Source organism: Scyliorhinus torazame, chromosome 11, assembly GCF_047496885.1.
Source record: "Scyliorhinus torazame isolate Kashiwa2021f chromosome 11, sScyTor2.1, whole genome shotgun sequence".
NCBI classification, from domain to species: Eukaryota; Metazoa; Chordata; class Chondrichthyes; order Carcharhiniformes; family Scyliorhinidae; genus Scyliorhinus; species Scyliorhinus torazame.
The window spans coordinates 46082179-46100004 of NC_092717.1; positions in this window are offsets into that span (position 1 = coordinate 46082179).

Here is a 17826-nt window from a genome sequence, read left to right on the forward strand (position 1 = left end):
CATGATCTCATTCAAGGCTAAGGTGGAGATTTTGGAGGTGGATGGGTGGTATGCGGGTGATCTGAACCCGGGTCTCCTGGCCAAGAGGAAGGGGTTGAAGGTGAGGCTCGACCAGTTGTCCACGGGGAAAGCGGTGCGCCATTTGAGGAGGTTGAAGGGGGATATAGAACCCTTGGCCATTGCACTAAGATCTTGGGGCTGTGGAAGGGTATAATGAGGGGTGGAGGGCTGGTGGAGCATAGTGTGTCCCTGTAGCCAATGATCTCCTGCTGTATAGTTCGGAACTGAGCACGTCGGTTGGGAGTTTAATGGAGCTGCTTCAGAGATTTGGGGAGTTCTCGTGGTATAAATTGAATTTAGGAAAGAGTGAGTATTTTATAGTCTCCCCTCTGGGAGTGGAAGCAGGGGTGGGGGGGCTGCCATTCCACTTGACGGCAACCCACTTTAGGTATTTGGGGGTGCATGTGGCCTGAGATTGGGGAGGGCTCCGGAACGATAATTGCGCTAGCTTAGTGGGAAGGGTGAAGGCCGATTTGTCGAGGTTGGACCATGTGTCCATGGCGGGACAGGTGCAGGCAGTTAAAATAAATGTTTTGCCACGGTTTTTGATTTTTTTTCAATATCTGCCGGTCTTTTTACCATGTCCTTCTTCGGGGGGGGGGGGGGGGGGGGGGGGGTGGACAAATTGATCTCCTCGTTCATTTGGGGAGGGAAGGTGGCCAGGATTAGGAGTTAGGAGTGTAGTTTTGCAGAGGGGATAACAGGTGGGATGGGGGGGGGGGAGCGGTTTACGCCTCCCAAACTTGCTGTATTATTATGCGGAGAAGATGTGGGACTGGAGCAAAGAGGGGGGCCTCTGTGTGTAAAAATGCGGGCTCATGTAGGGGGTCAGGGTTGCGGGCACTGGCAGTGGCGCCGCTCCCAATGGACCCAGGAAAGTACTCAATGAGTCTGGTGGTGGCGGCCACATTAAAGATTTGGAGGCCGTTTAGGCAGCAGTTTAAGATGGGGGCGGGGTTAGGGGGGAAGCCGATGGGGAGGAATCATGGGTTCGAGCCGGGGAGGATGGATGCGAGGTTTTGGGGATGTGACGAGAGGGGAATTAGGGAAATTAAGGATTTGTTCCTTGGTGGGGGGGGGGGGGGGCGATTCACGAGCCTAGAGGAGGTGAGAGAGAAATTTGTGTTGTCGCAGGAGAAAGGGTTTAGGTACATGCAGGTTCGGGACTTTGCAAGATAGGTTTCCCCAACCTTCCCGATAGAATTAGCCTCCTCGTTGCCGAAGGCAGTGCTGTCAGCGGGACGGTTGGAGAGGGGGTCATGTTGGCGATCTATGGGAGGATCCTGGAGGAGGATAGAGTGTCCATGGAGAGAATTGGGAAGTGGGAGGAGGAGCTGGGGGAGGGTGGTGCATTGGAAGATGGACTGTGATGTGATGTGCTGTCGAGAGTGAATGTCTCACTTTGTGTGCGAGGTTGGGGCTGATGCAGCTGAAGGTAGTGTGTAGGGCGCACCTCACAAAATCAAGGATAAGCTGGCTGTTCAAGGGCGTGGAAGATGTCTGTGAGCGATGTAGGAAGGGGCCCGTGAACCATGTTCATATGTTTTGGTCCTGCCCGAAGATGGAAAGGTTTTGGAGGACGGTGTTCAGCAAAATCTCAGGGGTCTTGCATGTGGATATGGAGCCCCGATTCTTAGAAGCCATATTCGGGGTGTCGGACCCGACTAAAAGGCCCAAGTTGCAGGTGGGAACAGAGACAGATATCTAAGCCTTTGCCTCATTGATCGCTCATAGGCTGGTCTTGTTGGGGTGGAGGTCAGCTTCTCTACTCTGTGCCTGGATGTGGCGGGGGACCTGCTGGAGTTTCTGACCCTGGAGGAAGTGAAGTTTGAGCTGAGGGGGCGAGGGAGGAGTTTTACAATTGTTACAATTGTTTCATCATGCACTTTCGGGAGTAGGTTACCGTTGACTGTTGAGGGGAGAGGTTTGGGTGGGGTTGGGGGGTGGTTTCTGTGTTTGGTGGGGGTTGCTTTTGTATTGCTGGTGTTGCCTTTTTTTTGAATGGTGAAAATCTGTCGAATAAAATACTTTAAAAATAAAACGTAATGGGCCCAATTTAATTTGTAGTCTAATTGTGCACGAACACTTATCAAATAGTGATCACAAGATGATTGAATCCAGTGTAGCGTTTGAAAGTGAAAAGCACATTTCAGATACTAGAATTCTAGACTTGGGTAAGGCTGACTTTAACGCGATGAGGCAGAGACTGTCCACGGTAAAACAGGAAGATCTGTTAATGGGTCAAATGACTGAAGATCAGTGAAGAATATTTAACGAAACATTTAATGAGAGGAAAAGGCTCCACTTCACCAAAAAAAACAGCCATGGACAACTAAAGAGGTTAGGGGCAGCATCAAACGAAAGGAAAGGGCTTACAAAAATACAAAACATAGCACAGATCCAGACGAATGGGACAGGTACTAGGACCAGCAAAGGGTCACAAAGCAGTATATAAGATCTACTAAAAGGGATTATGAAAGGAAACTTGCAAGTGTCATCAAAAGCAATAAGAAGTTTTATAGTTACATAAAAGAGAAAGCGGATGGTGAAGAGCAATGTAAGCCCATTAAAAGCTGAAAATAGAGATATTGTCAGTGATAATGGGGACACGGCAGACATGTTGCACAATTACTTTGCCTCAGTGTTTACAGTTGAAAAGGAGGATAACTTGCCAAAAGTCCCGAAAAAATTAATAGTCGATCAAGGACAGGGACTTAATAGCATTAATGTAAGTACAACATCACTAACTGGGAAATTAATGGAACTAAGTAGTGACAAATCACCAGGACATGTCGGTTTCCATCTGAGGGTGTTAAAGGAAGTAGGGGAGCACATTGTAGATGCGCTAACTATAATCTTCCAGAGTTCTCTCGATTCAAGAGTAGTCCCTCCTGGAAAATTGCACATGTCAATCCACTTTTTAAGAAGGGTGAACGGGAGAAACCAGGGAATTACAGATTGGTTAGCCTAACATCTATGGTGGGGAAATTACTGGAGTCTATAATCAGGGATGGGGTAACTGAACACCTTGAGAGGTTTTGACCGATCCGGGAGATCCAGCATAGATTCGTGAAGGGAAGGTCGTGCCTGACAAATCTCATTAAATTTTTTGAGGACTATGGTAGTGGACAGGGTAATGTCTACGGATGATATTTATATGGACAAACAAAAGGCATTTGTTAAAGTCCCACATAAAAAACTGTTAAATAAGGTGGAAGCCCATGGAGTTGAGGGCAAATTATTGACATGGTTCGGAAATTGGTTGAGTGGCAGAAGACAGTGAGTGGGGATGGTGGATAATTACTCAAATTGTCAGTGCGAAACGAGTGTGTCATGTGAGAGTACCTTTAAGAAATGGGTGTTTATAAATGGGTGTGTATATAAATATCTGTAGTGAGAGTACCTTTAAGAAATGGGTGTTTACTACTGCAGTGATGTCAGAGAGTGGGTGGAGCTGGGCTGTCTGTCGGCTTTTTCAGTACGGAGTGTGTTGTGGACAATGGCTCTTTCAGAGGCTCTGAAGTTTTCGGGGGTGGAGGCGGTCACACGCAGTATCTTACGGACAGAGACTAAAAGCAGACTGTTAGATTTGGCAAAAACATTACAGTTAACATGACCTGACAAAATGCAAAAAGATGAGGTAATTATGGCGGTGGCTAAGCATTTAAAGTTGCCTGAGATACAGTTTGACTCATTGGAAATAGCAAAAATTCCGTTACAACTTAAACAAATGGAACATGAGAAAGAATTAAAGCAGTTTGAATACGAAAGAGAGAGCGAGGAAAAAGAAAGAGAAAGTGAAATAGAGAGAGAAGAAAAGAAAACAGAAAGAATAGCTCTAGCAGAACAAAAAGAAAGAGAAAGGGATATACAGATCAGGGAAAAGGATAGAGAGAGTTTGAACTTCAGAAAATGGCCATGACACATGACAATCAGTTAAAAGGGAAACGTACAGTTGGATGATAGTGATGAGGATAGTGAGAAAGAGCATCATAGTTGAAGGCTTGGTGGGGATCTATTTAAATATGTCCAAGCATTGTCAAGGTTTGACGAGAAGGAAGTGGAAGTCTTTTTCATTTCATTTGAGAAGGTAGCTAAACAAATGAAATGGCCACAGGACATGTGGGTATTACTGATTCAAACAAAGCTAGTAGGTAGGGCTAGTGAAGTGTTTGCATCACTACTGGAGGAGGTATCTGAGATGTATGAGGAGGTGAAAAATCCATCTTGGGTGCATATGAACTGATGCCTGAAGCTTACAGACAAAGATTTAGAAATTTAAGGAAAGAATTTGGTCAAACATACATAGAGTTTGAAAGGCTCAAACAGAGTAATTTTGATAGGTGGATAAGGGCTTTGAAAATAGACCAAACGTATGAAGCTCTCAGAGAAATTATACTTTTGGAGGAGTTTAAAAATTCAATTTCTGATGTAGTGAGAATTCACTTGGAAGAGCAGAGGGTTAAAACTGCGAGATTAGCAGCAGAAATGGCAGATGATTATGAATTAGTTCATAAATCAAAGCTTGGTTTCCGGCATCAGTTTCAGCCTGTGAGGGATAGAAACTGGGAACATGATAAATACTCATGTGGTAAAGGTAAAGGTGATCTGATGGGAGATAATAAGGAGAGTGTACCTCAGAATAAAAAAGAAATCCAGGAGGGTGGAAAATAAATGAAAAGTTTCAAATGTTTTCACTGTAATAAACTAGGCCATGTAAAGTTGCAGTGTTGGGTGGTTGGAGAAAAGCACTGGGAAGGCAGATGTGGTAAAACAGGATAAGACAGTGGGGTTTGTTAAAGTGGTAAAGAAAAGCCCAAGTGAAACAAGGAGGTGTAAAAGATTGTACAGCCTGATCAAGAGGTGATTGATAAGAAGGTGCCAGATCTTTTTAAAGAATTTATTTGTGTGGGTAAAGTTTACTCATGTGTATCAGGAGGAGCAGGTAAAGAAGTCACAATTTTAAGAGATAGGGGAGCTAGTCAATCTTTAATGGTAAGAGATGAGGAATTATGTAGTTTGGGAAGAATATTGCCAGAAAAGGTGGTAATATGTGGAATTCAGGGTGAGAGGAGTAGTGTTCCATTATATAAGGTAAGGTTGGAAAGTCCAGTGAAGAGTGGTGAAGTGGTAGTAGGAGTAATAGAGAAACTATCTTGTCCAGGAATACAGTTTATCTTGGGTAATTATATTTCATAGAATTTACAGTGCAGAAGGAGGCCATTCGGCCCATCGAGTCTGCACCAGCTCTTGGAAAGAGCACCCTACCCAAGGTCAACACCTCCACCCTATCCCCATAACCCAGTAACCCCACCCAACATTAAGGGCAATTTTGGACACTAAGGGCACTTTTGGACACAAAGGGCAATTTATCATGGCCAATCCACCTAACCTATATAGCTGGATCGCAGGTGGGAGTAATGCCTACTGTGGTTGATAAGCCAGTGGAAAATCAGACAACTGAAGTGTTGAAAGACGAATATCCTGGGATTTTTCTGGATTGTGTAGTGACAAGGTCGCAAAGTCACAGGTTAAGACAAGAGGATAAATCAAAGAGTGAAGATGAAGTTGAAGTGCAATTATCAGAAACGATTTTTGATCAGATGGTTGAAAAAGAACAAGAACAGGTGGAGGATGAGACGGATATTTTTAGTTCAGGAAAATTGGCGGAGTTACAACAGAAAGATGTAGAAATAAAACAGATGTATCAGAAAGCATACACGGAAGAGGAATCTGCGTGTATACCAGAGTGTTATTACCATAAAAGTGATGTCTTGATGAGAAAATGGAGACCTTTACATATGCAGGCGGATGAAAAGTGGGCAGAAGTTCATCAAGTAGTATTGCCGGTAGGGTATAGAAAGGAGGTGTTGCGAGTTGCACATGAGGTACCAGTGGGAGGTCTTTTGGGAATAAGGAAAACTCAAGCTAAAGTACAAAAATATTTTTATTGGCCTGGACTACATAAAGGTGTAGTTAAATTTTGTCAATCATGTCACACATGTCAAGTGATAGGGAAACCTCAAGCAGTGATAAAACCAATGCCCTTAATACCCATTCCAGCATTTGAGGAACCTTTTACAAAAGTCCTAATTGATTGCGCAGGACCGCTTCCTAAAACAAAAAGTGGGGCTGTTTGGCACAGGGCTCAATCGCTGGCTTTGAAAGCAGACCAAGGCAGGCCAGCAGCATGGCTCTATTCCTGTACCAGCCTCCCAGAGCAGGCGCCGGAATGTGGCGACTAGGGGCTTTTCACAGTAACTTCATTTGAAGCCTACTTGTGACAATAAGCGATTTTCATTTAATTTAATTTCAATATCTTTTGACTATAATGGATGTGTCTACTAGGTTTCCAGAGGCCATTCCAGTACGTAATGTTACAGCTAAAATGATTGTGGAGGAGTTACTTAAATTCTTTACTAGATATGGGCTACCCACAGAAATACAATCGGATCAAGGATCAAATTTTACCTCGAGGTTATTCAAAGAAGTTATGGATAGCTTAGAAATAAAACAATTTAAATCAACTGCGTACCATCCAGAATCGCAGGGTGCGTTAGAAAGGTGGCATCAGACATTAAAGACAATGTTGAGGGCTTATTGTCAAGATTATCCAGAGGATTGGGATTAAGGAATTCCACTCGTACTGTTTGCAATTACGGGTGCACCTAATGAATCAACCAAATTCAGCCCTTTTGAACTAACTTTTAATCATCAGGTAAGAGGACCACTTAAATTGATTAAGGAAAAATTGGTGAGTGAGAAATCAGAAATTATATTATTGGATTACATGTCAGATGATTTTAGGGAACGATTAAATAGAGCAGGTGAATTGGCTAGACAACATTTAAAAGTTGCACAAAATGTGATGAAACGGGTAGCGGACAAGAAATCCAAAGTTCGTAGTTTTGCCAATGGAGATAAAGTTTTAGCACTGTTACCAGTGGTAGGTGAACCTTTAAAAGCACGGTTTTGTGGACGTTATCAGATTGAAAGGAAATTAAGTGAGGTGAAGTGTGTGGTACAAACACCAGATAGGAGGATGACTCACCCGAGTGTGTCATGTGAATATGCTTAAAAGGTACTTTGAAAGGGAAGGAGAGAAAAGGTGGAGGTTTTAATGATTCTAGCTTAAAGTGACGAACTAAATCAAGATGACTGTGAATTTGACATACTTCAAATTAAATTGGAAAACGCGGATGTTCTTAAAAATTGGGATAAATTGTTGAGTTACCTTCCAGAGGAAAAACAAACTGACCTGAAAGACTTCACCTGAGGAAGGAGCAGCGCTCCGAAAGCTAGTGACATCGAAACAAACCTGTTGGACTTTAACCTGGTGTTGTAAGACTTTGTACTGACCTGAAAGAGATATTGATATCACGTGGGCAAGTTTGTAGAGATAAATTGGGAAGTACTAAAATCGCTATACATGATGCAGATGTGGAAATTGCTGTTCCAATCAAACAACATCCATATAGACTTCACCCTTTAAAATTGGCAAAGGTTAACAAAGAAATTGAGGCCAATGGAGCTCACCCATAGTGATGGTGCCAAAACCAGACAGTACCCAACGGTTGTGTGTGGACTATAGAAAGGTTAATGCAGTTACAAGAACGGACTCTTATCCTATCCCATGTTTGGAGGAGTGCATTGAGAAAGTGGGACATTCAGCTTTTATTTCCAAACTGGATTTACTTAAAGGTTACTGGCAGGTACCTTTATCCGAAAGGGCAAAAGAGATTTCAGCTTTTGTGACTCCAGATGGTATATACCAATTCAAAGTTATGCCATTTGGCATGAAAAACACCCCAGTCACATTTCAATGGTTAACTAACAAAGTTGTTTCAGGATTACCCAATTGTGCGGTATACATCGACGATGTGGTAATTTTCAGCCAGACATGGAAAGAACATTTAAAACATCTGATAGAGTTATTCGATCGACTTCAGGAGACGGGTTTGGTGATAAACCTAGCCAAAAGTGAATTTGGAAAAGCCCAAGTCACTTTCCTTGGCCATACAATCGGACAGGGTCAAATGGTCACACTGGATGTGAAACCAACAGTTATTGAGGAGTTTTCAATACCCTCGAGACAAAGGGGAATAATGCGATTTCTTGGCATGTGTGGATTTGATCGAACATTTGTGCAAAAGTTTTGTCGTGTGATTGCTCCACTGATGGACTTGCTGAAGAAGCATAACAAGTTCTGGTGGACAGCGGGGTTTCAACAGGCATTTGACTGCCTGAAAGCTGTGATAACCAATGCTCCTGTGTTGGAGAATTACAAGGGACTCTGTGATCAGATTGAACTAAAGTATCTGACTTTAAAGAGAAATGCCGAGGCATAGAGAAATGGACGGGCAGAGACCTTCTTGTTCAAAGAGACTGTCAATCGAGAAAGATTCCAGTTGGAGGAAGAAAAACGAAAAAAAAATGGACTATATTATTATACCTGTTTGCGTGTGTTGTTTTTTGAAACTAAAAAGTATATTTACTGTGTGCATTTCTTAAAGGATAGTGAAAAGGTGAAAAATGAAACCATCTTGAAGTTGATGGTTTATTTCTTTTTCTTGGGGGGAGGTGTCATGTGAGAGTACCTTTAAGAAATGGGTGTTTATAAATGGGTATGTATATAAATATCTGTAGTGAGAGTATCTTTAAGAAATGGGTGTTTATTACTGCAGTGATGTCAGAGAGTGGGTGGAGCTGGGCTGTCCATCAGATTTTTACTTTTGTTTTAGGCTGTTTGCTGTCGGGTGGGTTTTAGTTTCGTTTTCAGAGCTGGATAGCTGCAGTCACAGCCAGAAGGTGTATTAGAGTCTCTCTCTGCAATCTAAAGGCTGTAAATCGATCCTGGTGATTTAAAACTAATAACAGTAGTGACTTTAACCTGATGTGCTTCTGGTAAAAGGTGTTTTAAGTCTTATGGATGTTAAAAGGAAAGCTTAAAGGATTACTTAGTGTTGTATTCTTTGGGGGTTGTATTTGAATTAATGGTTGCTAAGATGTTCACTGTATGTTTTAAAAAAGGTGAACAGAAAATTGAGTTCATAGAATAAGCATTGTTTTGCTTTAAAAAATACTTTTCCATTTCTGCTCTACCACACCTGTAGAGTGGGCCGTGTGCTCCCCATACCACAATTTAGTAAAAGTTGTGGGTCCGGTGAACTCCATGATACACTTTGGGGTTCTCTAAACCCTGGCCCATAACAAGTGGTGTACCACAGGGATCTGTGTTGGGGCCTCAATTGTTCATACTATTCATTAATGACTTGGATGATGGCATAGAAAGTCAATATATTCAAACTTGCGGATGATACAACGTTAGGTGGCATATAGACAGCCTAGATGATAGCATAAAATTACAAGGAGAAAATGACTGACTAGTTAAATGGGCAAAATTGTGGCAGATTGAATTTAATGTAAGCAAATGATGATATTATTCACTTTGGACCCAAAAAAGATAGAGCAGAGTAGTTTCGAAATGGAAAGAGGTTAGGTGCAGTGGATGTCCAAAAAATACTTGAGGAATCAGGTGCATGGGTCCTTTAAATGTCAGGAACAAGTGCAGAAAATGATCAGAAAGACTAATGGATTGCGAACCATTATATCTATTGGAACATAAAGACACAGATGTTATGCTCCTACTATACAAACCCTGGTTAGACCCCATTTGGAGTAATGTGAGCAATTCTGGGCACCACAGCTTAGGAAGGATATTTTGGCCTTGGAAGGAGTGCAATGTAGTTTTATAAAAATGATATCTGGACTACAGGGGTTCAGTTTTTAAAAATATATTTAGAGTACCCAATTATTTTTTTCCAATTAAAGGGCTATTTGCGTGGCCAATCCGCCTAACCTGCATATCTTTGGATTGTGGGGTTGAAACCCACGCAGACATGGGGTGAATATGCAAACTCCACACGGACAGTGACCCAGGGCCGGGATTCAAACCCGGGTCCTCAGCGCCATAGTCCCAGTGCTAACCACTGTGCCACTGTGCTGCCCGACAGGGGTTAAGTTACGAGCAGAGATTACACAAATTAAACCTAGGGGGTTTCTGCGAGAATTTAGTAGACTAAGGGGTGATCTGATTGAAGTATTCAAGATATTGACAGGGAGAGACAGGGTAGATAAAGATAAACTATTTCCACTGATTGGAGATTCTAAAACTAGGGGGCATAGTCTAAAAATTAGGGCTAGACCATTCAGGGCAGATGTTAGGAAGAACTTTTTCACTCAAAGAATGGCAGAGGTTTGGAAATCTCTCCCACAAACAGCAGTTGAAGCTAGAATAGTTGAGTTTAAATCTGAGATTGATAGATTTTTGTTAAACAAATGTAATGAGGGAAATGGGCCAAAGGCAACTTAAACGACAACACAAACTTGGGCCCTATCCCAAACCGTTCCAACATCACAAACAAGAAACTCCACTTCAACGTATCGAAGGCCTTCTCCGCACCCCGACGGGGAGAGCACCATGTTCAAGAGACACTGTACATTTGAAGACAACTGCCTACCTTTTACAAACCCCGTCTGGTCCTCACCAAGCACCTGTGGAAGACACTCCTCCAACCTGAGTGCCAGCACCTTAGCAAGAATTTTGGCATCCACATTTTGTAGAGATATCGGCTGATACGACCCGCACTCTACCGGGTCCTTATCTTTCTTCAATAGAAGTGAAATGGATACCTGCCTCATCATCTCCAGAATTCCCCCCTTGCCACCCCATCATCAAACATTCCCACCAATAGTGGTACCAGCTAGTCCACAAACTTCTCACAAGTTTCCACTGGTAGTCCTTCTGGAACTGACGCCTTGCCTGTCTGCATTTCCCCTACAGTCATCCAAACCTCCTCAATCCCCAATGGTTCCTCCAGCCCCGCCCTATCCTCGTCCTCCTCCTCCACCATTGGGCACACCTATACCTCAAAAAACTCACAATCTTTGACTCATGCGCTGGTGGTTCTGACCTGTTCAGCTTTTTATAAAACTCCTCAAAACTGGGGCAGCACAGTAGCACAGTGGTTATCACTGTTGCTTCACAGCGCCAGTGTCGATGCCCGGCTTGGGTCACTGTCTGCAGAGTCTGCACATTCTCCTTGCGTGGGTTTCCTCTGGGTGCTCCGGTTTCCTCCCAGAGTCCAAAGATGTGCAGGTTAGGTGGATTGGCTATGCTAAATTGCCCTTAGTGTCCAAAAAAGGTTAGGTGGGGTTCCGGGATAGGATGGAGGTATGGGGATAGGTGGAGGTGTGGGCTTAGATAGGGTTCTATTTCCAAGGGTTGGTGCCGACTCGATGGGCCGAAAGGCCTCCTTCTGCACTGTAAATTCTATGATTCTATGAAATGCCTCATTCACCTTATTTGATGCAGACAACAGCCCCCCACTTGCCTTCCGTACCTGAGCAATCTCCTGAGAGGCCACCTGTCAGCTAAGCTGGCCAGCGAACATGCAGCTGGCCTTCTCCCCATATTCATACTTTGCTCCTTTTGCCCACCTCAACTGGTGAACCGCTTTACCTGTGGACCACAGCTCAAACTGTGTCTGCAGTACCGTCCTACTGGCCAGAAGCTCTGGGGTGGGATTTCCGAATACTTGCCATCAACCTCTGAAAATTCATCTACCGGTCGCTGGCGCTCCTCCCTGACCACCTTCTCAACCTGCACCTTATGTGAGATTATTCTCCTCTACCACCGCTTTCAAATCCTCCCACAGCACTGATGCCAAAACGTCCCCATTTATATTAAACTCCACATACTCATCAATTACCCTCACCATCATCACGCAGAACCCCAAGCTTGCTGACAACCCCACATCCAAACTCCGCGCCGGCCGCCTGTTATAACCTACCTGGATCCTATTGGCTGGGGGAAATTGGTTACCCATGATTTCTTTTGGGGAGTATGAGCTCCCCCAATGAGGTGGGGAGGGCAATCACTTATAGTTGCAGCTGTATAAATAGAGGTGGTCAGTGTGGTATCAGCTGGAACAGGCAGCAATGGTGAACTACTGCTGCTGTGTACATATTGTTGTAAATAAAGTTACTTTCTGTTTGACTCTGCTAACCCGTGCTGGATTCTTCGTGGCCCTCACAAGGCTGGTGACGAGGGTTAGCGTTGGATAGCTGCCTACGCTGCAAAACCAGCCCACTGTCCCCCCTTTCCAATACCACATCCACCAGGTGTGGGATATGGTGACCAATAATGATTGCCGTGTATTCCGCCCTCCTCACCCCCTACCAACAAGAAACTCCCGATGATAAAAAAGATCGAGCCATAAGGCACAGGAGCAGAATTAGGCCATTTGACCCATTGAGTCTGCTCCACCATTTAATCATGGCTGATACGTTTCTCATCCCCATTCTCCTGCCTTCTCCCCACAACCCCTGATCCTTGTATTAATCAACTGTCTATCTGTCTTAAAGACTCTCTGTGATTTGGTCTCCACAGCTTTTGCGACAAAGAGCTCCACAGATTCACCACCCTCTGTCTGAAGAAATTCCTCCTCATCTCAGTTTTAAAGGATTGTCCCTTTCGTGTGAGATTATTGCCTCTGGTTCTAGTTTTTCCTACTAGTGGAAACATCCTCTCGAGGTCGACTCTATCTAGGCCTTGCAGTATCCTGTAAGTTTCAATAAGATCCCCCCTCATCCTTCTAAACTCCAACGTGTACAGACCCAGAGTCCTCAAACGTTCGTCATACGACGAGGTCTCCATTCCAGGGATCATTCTTGTGAACCTCCACTGGGCCCTTTCCAAAGCCAGCACATTATTCTTTAGATACTGGGCCCAAAACTGCTCCCAATACTCCAAATAGGGTCTGACCAGAGCCTTATACAGCTTCAGAAGTACATCCCTGCTCTTGTATTCTAGCCCTCTCGGCATGATTCAAGATTATACATATGTACCAGAGAAAAGAAAGAATATCCTCTGGTTTAGAAACTTCCACGGGTCTACTCCCCCTCATCTCCTTCATGAATACCGCGAACACCTTCGCTCTCCCTCAAGGGGCCAACGACCTTGGCTTAGAACGATCCACTTTCAGGTTCAAGGCCGTATCCAGTTAGGGGCACACGTGCTAACCAATACCACTGACCTTTCCTCCAACATACCCATAACTATCACATACCTGCCCCCCTGATACACCACCACCTAATCCATCTGAAACCGTACTCTCTTGTTGATGACAATGAGCTAACCTATTACCCCCTTTGACTGTCCCACCCTCTACCCATGCATACAAGAGAGAAACACAGAGGAGGCGGAAGGGTAAAATAATAAGGTTGGAGGTTAAAAGATAAGAGTCTTTACTTCAAATGGTGGTTCCTTAGCAGGCTTTCCACACAGTACACTGGTTGATCAAAGTCTCTAGTTTACAGCTGGTAATGGTCTTTCTTGTTGAGTCATTCATTCAATGCGGCACTTGCAGGCATCAGGCTTTCTGGAGAGATGCCTTATTTCTTATCAAACTGGGCCTTCAGCTCAAGGTTCACATTCAGGCCGATATCTTTCTGTATCAACACTTTATTTCACATCACACCTTGCTTAGAGATCATGGTTTGACTTCAATCTCAAGAGAATGACACCCAGTCTTGCTGGAGAGAGAGCCAGCTCTCACAGAGGCCTTATGGAGAGGATTAGTTAGATCTTTTGGTAGAGAGTTAGCAACAGTTTTCAGGAGAGAATTTGACTGGAACTCCTACCTCTCTGTTGTCAAAATGAAACTGAAAGCTCCTTAGGTCTCTGAACCACTTCAGTGGGATAAAGTCCAATAACCACCCATTACCAGTCAGAGCACAGCCCTTTGGATCAATTCACCAGCCAATTCCATCAAACCGAGTCATCACTGATGTCAGCCAGTCTAAAATAGCACAGCCTCCTGAATCCTTCTGCTTCCATTAAAGACACAGGCTGTCTTGAAGACATATGCCCACAAATTATCCATGGATCAAAAATGTAACAGCAAAAATAAAAAGAAGGGGAAATAATGGAATAAACAGGTAACAACTAGTAAAGATTTGGATTTGTTTATTGTCACGTGTACAGAGATCCAGTGAAAAGTATTGTTCAGCCTACAACCCAGACACATCATTCCATACATGAAAAAACATAGGCCAAACATAAGTACACAATTTAAATACATCGACACAGGCATCGCCTGAAGCATATAAGGAGTGTAGTACTACTCAGTAGAGCATACATGTGAAGAGATCAGATCAGTCATAAGAGGGTCATTTAGGAGTCTAGTAACAGTGGGGAAGAAGCTGTTTTTGAATCTGTTCGTGCGTGTTCTCAGACTTTTGTAACACCTGCACGGTGAGAGAAGTTGGAAGAGTGAATAACCCAGGTGGGAAGGGTCTTTGATTATGCTGCCCGTTTTCCCCAGGCAGCGGGAGGTGTAGATGGAGTTAATGGATGAGAGGCAGCTCCGTGTGATGGACTGGGCTGTGTTCACAACTCTCTGAAGTTCCTTGCGGTCCTGGGCCGAGCAGTTGCCACACCAGGCTGTGATGCAGCCTGATAGGATGCTTTCTATGGTGCTTCTGTAAAAGTTTGTAAGAGTCGATGTGTACATGCCGAATTTCTTTAGTTTCCTGAGGAAGTATAGGTGCTGTTGTGCTTTCATGGTCTTCGTGTTGACGTGGGTGGACCAGGACAGATTGTTGTTGATGTGCGCACCAAGTAATTTGAAGCTGTCAACCACCTCCACCTTGGCACCATTGATGAGACAGGGGTCAGTACAGTACTCCGCTTCCTGAAGTCAATGACAAGCTCTTTAGCTTTGCTGACTTTGGGGGAGAGATTGTTGTCATTACACCACTCTACTAGGTACACTATCTCCCTCTTGTATTCTGACTCATCATTGCTCGAGATCCGACCCACTATGGTGGTGTCATCAGCAAACTTGTAGATCGAGTTGGAGCCAAGTTTTGCCACACAGTGGTGTGTGTATAGTCACCCTTACATACCACCCCACTAAAATAATGAAACTTCAAGACTTGTGAATTTCATTATGAGGTATGAAAGACAGAAATCGCAAGCACATATCCATCCCCAGTATACAAGTTCTCATCCCAGTCTCTACATTGGTAACTTGTCAGCCCTAAAACATATTACAAAGCACCCATAATCACATTATCCTTTCTAGGAATATGTACAATTTTAACATTGAACTGTTGTAATAATAAACTCCAATGGAATAACCTTTCGTTCTGGGTCTTAAACGTCTATAGATACAAATGGATTATGGCCTGGAAAAGTCCGGGGTGGCCAGCATCAGTTCGTCCTCCAATATGGCTGTCAATCTCCCAGCATTTACTTGGCGTTCTGTGGACCACAGCTGTTTCGCCTGTGTCTGCAACATGTCAAACATGCATTGTAGTTCAGTCTCCAACTGAGCCAGTCTCTGTGGTTTTAGTCCAGGCAGATGTGGCTTTCGTGGATCGGAGTTTCTTATGTCCACATCATGATTAGTTAACAGAGTGCCCCCTGGTGTTTCCCTACAACTCTGTCTACACATTTTCAATATCTTGTGTCATGCAGTCAGTCCTTTCTGAATTTCCATTGAATGTTTCTCCAAATTTTGAGGACCTTCGAGAGTCAAACTACAAGAAGTGTTGTCAATGCTGAGGGAAATACTTGGTTCATTTCAATCAATAAATACTCTTCAACCCCTCCAGCTTTACATTCTCTCATCCTTCACATGGTTACTGTCAGCAACAAAAGCTGAGAGTTCAATCCTATTAGAGTTGGTTGACTTCATATGCACCATTCGTTTAGTGACAACCTTTACCTCCTCGGAGTTTTTGCAACCATGTCCCTTATTTCCATTTAGTAATACGGACTGAAACAATTTCTGCTTTCCAGATTTCAACTGTTCTTTACTTTCAGAATCAGATGGCAGAAGGAACTTTCTGGTCTTTAGTAATAATAATAATCACTTATTGTCACAAGTAGGCTTCAATGAAGTTACCGTGAAAAGCCCCTAGTCATCACATTCCGGCGCCTATTCAGGGAGGCCAGTACGGGAATTGAACCCGCGCTGCTCGCCTTGTTCTGCACTACAAGCAAGCTGTTTAGCCCACTGTGCCAAACCAGCTCTTTGTTAACAGACATGTTGGTAGAAACACCACATGGTCCTCAATGAACCTTCTTCTTAATTTTTGAAAGAAATTGTTTACTAACCAGTTCATTTCCTTTGCTATTGGCTTCCTTTACCTCGAAGAGGCACTGTCGACCTTTAAAAGGATGTGGGCTAACCAACTGTTTGCTTGGTATCACTGGACCTGACACTAAATTGCACTCCAATTGTACTTTATGCAATGGAATTGGGATACAATCTCCACCTATCCCCTTCACTAATATCTTAGCTTCCATTGAACTCTATGGAGAGAAAACCAAATCCTTCTCCAGTACAGGAGTTTGAGTAGCACCTGTGTCCCATGGATAGTTATGGGTTTGTCTACATCAGTGGAGGAATATGGGCTTGCCTTCCCCTTAGACACAAACCCGGCATATCTCTCACCTACCTCATTCCTCACACCTGCTTCCACAGCAATATTTACCTCAGGCCTCCTACGTCCAGCTAAAACTAGGGCGAAATTCTCCCCCAACGGCGGGATGCCCGCCGACTGGCGCCAAAGCCGGCGCCAAACAGACGGGCATCGCGCCGGCCCAAAGGTGCGGAAGGCTCCGCATCTTTGGCGGCCTAGCCCCAACATTGAGGGGCTAGGCCGACGCCGGAGGGATTTCCGCCCCGCCAGCTGGCGGAAATGGCGTTTGTTTCCCCGCCAGCTGGCGCGGAAATGCGGCGCATGCGCGGGAGCGTCAGCTGCCGCTGTCAGTTTCCCAGCGCATGCGCGGGAGCGTCAGCGGCCGCTGTCAGTTTCCCGCGCATGCGCAGTGGGGAGAGTCTCTTCCGCCTCCGCCATGGTGGAGGCCGTAGCGGAGGCGGAAGGGAAAGAGTGCCCCCACGGCACAGGCCCTCCCGCGGATCGGTGGGCCCCAATCGCGGGCCAGGCCACCGTGGGGGCACCCCCTGGGGTCAGATCGCCCCGCGCCCCCCCCCAGGACACCGGAGCCCGCCCACGTCGCCTGGTCCCGCCGGTAAATACCAGGTTTGATTTACGTCGGCGGGACAGGCAATTCCTGGGCGGGACTTCGGCCCATCCGGGCCGGAGAATCCAGCGGGGGGTCCCGCCAATCGGCGCGGCCGGATTCCCGCCCCCGCCCAATCTCCGGGAGCGGAGACTTTGGCGGGGGCGGGGGCGGGATTCACGGCGGCCAACGGCCATTCGCCGACCCGGCGGGGGGTCGGAGAATGACGCCCCTAGTCTTTCCTGTAGCATTCTCCACTTTTGTTCCCTTTGCAGAATCCTCCTTATGAAATGCCACGAGTCCCATGGGCTTTCCTTGCAACTTCCAACATATTAAACAAATGTGTCCCACCTTGTTACAATGGTAACACCTAGGCTTCGAGTCTCATTTTCACTCTCAGTGCCTTCCTTCCTGGTCTGAGGAGGATATCTTGGAGCATTCCCAGCTATCCATTCCTTACGTTGACTATCTGCCTTCCTTTCAATCTCCCACTTCCTATCCTTTTCAAAAGTATGGAGTGATGGAACAAAGGTTTAATTTATGGATTAATTCATAATCGTCAGCAATAATTATCGCCTGCCCAGCAGCCTTCACTCTCTGGTCTTCAACATGGTTTTTACTGTAGGAGGTAGATAATTCTTAAATTCCTCTAAGAGAATGACTTCTCT